Here is a 4,818-nt window from a genome sequence, read left to right as displayed (position 1 = left end):
CGCAGCTAAGTCCACGAGTGTGACTTTTAGTGCGCACTCGGAGAGAGTTTGTACTTAGGCGATTCTGGATCGTAGCTAAGTCTCCGAGTACGACTTTTAGTGCACACTCGGAGAGAGTTTGTACTTAGACGATTCTGGATCGCAGCTAAGTCCCCGAGTGCGACTTTTAGTGCACACCCGGAGAGAGTTTGTACTTAGGCGATTCTGGATCGCAGCTAAGTCGCCGAGTGCGACTTTTAGTGCACACCCGGAGAGAGTTTGTACTTAGGCGATTCTGGATCGCAGCTAAGTCCCCGAGTGTGACTTTTAGTGCACACCCGGAGAGAGTTGTACTTAGGCGATTCTGGATCGCAGCTAAGTCTCCGAGTGCGACTTTTAGTGCACACTCGGAGAGAGTTTGTACTTAGGCAATTCTGGATCGCAGCTAAGTCTCCGAGTGCGACTTTTAGTGCACACTCGGAGAGAGTTTGTACTTAGGCGATTCTGGATCGCAGCTAAGTCCCCGAGTGCGACTTTTAGTGCACACTCGGAGAGAGTTTGTACTTAGGCGACTCCGGGTCGCAGCTAAGCCCCCGAGTGCGACTTTTAGTGCATACTCGGAGAGAATTTGTACTTAGGCGACTCTGGGTCGCAGCTATGCCCCCGAGTGCGACTTTTAGTGCACACTCGGAGAGAGTTTGTACTTAGGCGACTCTGGGTCGCAGCTAAACCCCGAGTGCGACTTTTAGTGCGCACTCGTAGCGAATTTTTTATTTTTTAGACCGGAGTCTGTCAACGCGGAAGAATTTTGAACTTGCAAGAAATCAATCTGCTTTGTATTACTTCAATGATACTTGTTCTTTACATTGCCTCCGTCGGCGGTCACGTGTAGAAGCGCTTCAGGAGATCTCCGTTCCATGCTCGCGGCTCGTCCGTTTCCCTGTCGAGATTGTAGAGTCGATATGCCCCGTTGTTCAGCACCTTGGAGATGATGAAGGGTCCTTCCCAGGCGGGAGCCAACTTGTGAGGTCTCTGCTGATCCACTCGGAGCACCAGGTCACCTGCTTGGAATGTACGACTCCTGACGTGCCGCGCGTGAAAACGCCGCAGGTCTTGTTGATAAATTGTTGAGCGAGTCAGTGCCATCTCGCGCTCTTCTTCTAGAAGATCCACTCCATCTTGCCTGGCTTGCTCTGCTTCTGCTTCAGAGAAGAGTTCGACTCGTGGAGAGTTGTGAAGTAAGTCACTCAGAAGGACTGCCTTTGCTCCATAAACGAGGAAGAACAGGGATCGCCCTGTAGATCTATTCGGAGTTGCGCAGAGGCCCACTGCACCGAAGGAAGCTCGGTGACCCATGCGCCGGCAGCATGTCCAACTTCTCGCAGGAGTCGAGGCTTCAACCCTTGAAGAATAAGTCCATTCGCTCGCTCTGCTTGCTCGTTTGTTTGGGGATGCGCCGCAGATGCAAAATCCACTCGGATACCTTGGCCTGTGCAAAAGCATTTGAATCTGTCTGAGTCAAAGTTTGTGCCATTGTCAGTGATTATGCTGTGCGGAACCCCGAATCTGGGGATGATGTCTCTGAAAAACTTGATGGCCGTAAGGGCGTCGAGCTTCTTGATGGGCTTGGCTTCAATCCACTTGGTGAACTTGTCGACTGCTACCAACAGATGAGTGAATCCCCCGTGGCCTGTTCTGAATGGTCCGACTGTATCTAATCCCCACACTGCGAATGACCAAACAAGAGGGATTGTCTTCAGCGCGAATGTTGGCTTGTGGGACTTGTTCGAATAGAACTGACGGCCTTCGCATCGGTCGACCATATCTTTCGCCATTTCATTCGCCTGCAACCAAAAGAAGCCAGCTCTAAATGCTTTGGCGACGATTGCTCTTGAGGAGGCATGATGGCCACAGGTTCCCGAGTGAATTTCTTCCAGGATTAACTGTCCCTCCTCAGGGGTGATGCATCGCTGAAGGACACCTGAAACACTTTCCTTGTACAACCGGCCATCAATGACGGTGAAGGACTTCGACCTGCGGACGATCTGCCTCGCTTGGACTTCGTCTTCCGGTAACTCTTGCCTCAGGATGTACGCAATGAATGGCACAATCCAATCGGGGATGAGAGCAAGAATCTCCATGATTAAATCAACCAGAGTGGGGACCTCGACTTCAGTCGGATCTGTTGAGCTCTTTGGTTGTACTGGTTCCTCTGTAAAAGGATCTTCTTTCACCGAGGGGAGATCTAGGTGCTCGAGGCAGACATCACTCGGGACTGGTCTCCGAGTGGATCCAAGTTTTGCCAATTCATCAGCTGCTTGGTTTTTCAGTCACAGAACATGGTGAAGTTCGACACCTTCAAACTTCTTCTCGAGCTTCCTCACTGCGTTGCAGTATGTAGTCATGGTGGGGTTCCTTACATCCCACTCCTTCATCACTTGATTAACCACCAAATCTGAATCACCATAAACCATCAGGCGACGGACACCGAGTGTGATGGCCATGCGCAATCCATAAAGGAGACCTTCATACTCTGCCTCGTTGTTGGAGGAAGCGAAATGTATCTGCAACACATACTTGAGTTTATCACCTTTTGGCCATATGATCACTACGCCAGCGCCGGAGCCATTCAACATCTTGGACCCATCGAAGAACATTGTCCAATGAGCCGAGTAGATGTGAGTCGGTTGCTGTTGTTCTACCCATTCTGCTATGAAGTCAGCCAGATCTTGAGACTTTATAGCCTTCTTGGCTTCGAACTTGATGTCGCAATATAACATCTCCATTGCCCACTTCGCCACACGGCCTGATGCGTCCCGATTGTGGAGGATTTCTGACAACGGAGCATCAGAAACGACAGACACTGAGTGGTCTTGGAAATAATGAGCTACCTTCTTCGCAGTCATGTAGATCCCGTAAATAAGCTTTTGATAATGGGGATACCTTTGCTTAGAAGGAGTCAGGACTTCGGAGACATAATATACTGGCCGCTGAACTTTGTACGCTTTGCCTTCTTCTTCGCGTTCGACTGTGAGAACAGTGCTGACGACTTGATTTGTAGCCGCGATGTACAGAAGAAGGGGTTCTTTACTGAGCGGGGCAGTAAGAACCGGCTCGGTGGAAAGCAGGGCTTTGAGGTCGTCGAATGCAATTTGGGCTTCGTCTGTCCACTCAAAAATATCTGATTTCTTCATGAGTTGGTACAGAGGTAGCGCCTTCTCGCCGAGTCGACTGATAAACCTGCTCAAAGCTGCTAGGCAACCTGTGAGCCTTTGAACATCATATATTCTGACCGGTCGCTCCATTCGGACGATGGTCCCGATCTTTTCGGGGTTAACATCGATCCCTCGTTTAGAAACAAAGAAACCGAGTAACTTTCCGCTGGGAACACCAAATGAACACTTGGCAGGGTTGAGCTTGATATCGTACCTATGAAGGTTGGCTAATGTTTCTGCCAAGTCAGTCAGCAGGTCAGAACCTTTGCGTGACATGACTACGATATCATCCATATAAGCCTCCACATTTCGACCGATCTGGTCAAGGAGGCATTTTTGGATCATGCGCATAAAAGTTCCTCCTGCATTCTTCAAACCGAATGGCATAGTGATGTAGCAGAAGCACCCCAATGGGGTGATGAAGGCTGTTTTTAATTCATCGGGGCCATACAGACGGATCTGATGATAGCCCGAGTAGGCATCAAGGAATGACAAAGGCTCGCAACCCGCAGTCGAATCAACAATTTGATCAATGCGGGGGAGCGGGAAATGGTCTTTCGGGCAGACCTTATTGAGATGCTTGAAGTCGATGCACATTAGGAGAGACTTGTCCTTCTTGGGCACCATGACAACATTGGCGAGCCACTCGGAGTGGTGTACCTCGCGAATGAAGTTGGCTGCCAAAAGTTTAGCCACCTCCTCTCCGATTGCCTTCCCCTTGTGCGCGGCGGACCGACGCAGGCGTTCTCGGACGGGCCAAGCAGCATAATCCACATGCAGTCGGTGCTCAGCCAACTCCCTGGGTACACCTGGCATGTCAGCGGGCTTCCATGCGAAAATGTCCCAGTTCTCACCGAGGAATTGGATGAGCTCGGCTTCCTATTTTGGATTGAGGGTGGTGGAGATGTTCGTCGGGGCAGCGGTGTCGTCCATCGGGTGGATGCTGACCTTCTTCGTGTCTCCCGCCGACTGGAATGCGGACTCCGAAGCTGGCTTCTTCGAACGCATCAAGTCAGCGGGGTCGGCTGTCTTCTTGTACTCGTCCAGCTCGAGGATAGCCATCTGCTGATCGGCGATCCTCGACCCCTGCTGTAGACACTCCTCGGCCCGCTGCCGATTGCCTGTAACAGTGATCACACCTTTGGGACCCGACATCTTCAGCTTGAGATACACGTAACATGGACGGGCCATGAAACGTGCATACGCCGGACGGCCCAAAATCGCATGGTATGCAATCTGGAAGTCCACCACCTCGAATGTCAGCTTTTCCTTGCAGAACTTCTTGTTGGAGCCGAAAACAACGTCCAACGCGATCTGGCCGAGTGACTTGGCCTTTCGTCCAGGGACGACTCCGTGGAACTGCATGCTGATCTCGCTAAGTTTGGACATCGGAATGCCCATCCCCTTGAGAGTGTCGGCGTACATGATGTTCAAGCCGCTGCCGCCGTCCATGAGGACTTTGCGCAGTCGGACTCCTTCCACCATCGGGTCGACGACTAGAGCCTGCCTCCCTGGGGTGGGCGCGTGTGCTGGATGATCCGAATGGTCAAAGGTGATCGCAATCTGAGACCATTTGAGGAACGTGGGGTTGGTTGGGGTGGCCATGTTCACCTCCCTGTTCACC

Source organism: Hordeum vulgare, chromosome 1H (genome assembly GCF_904849725.1).
Source record: "Hordeum vulgare subsp. vulgare chromosome 1H, MorexV3_pseudomolecules_assembly, whole genome shotgun sequence".
In the NCBI taxonomy this organism is placed as follows: Eukaryota; Viridiplantae; Streptophyta; class Magnoliopsida; order Poales; family Poaceae; genus Hordeum; species Hordeum vulgare.
Note: the sequence above shows the minus strand (reverse complement) of the source record.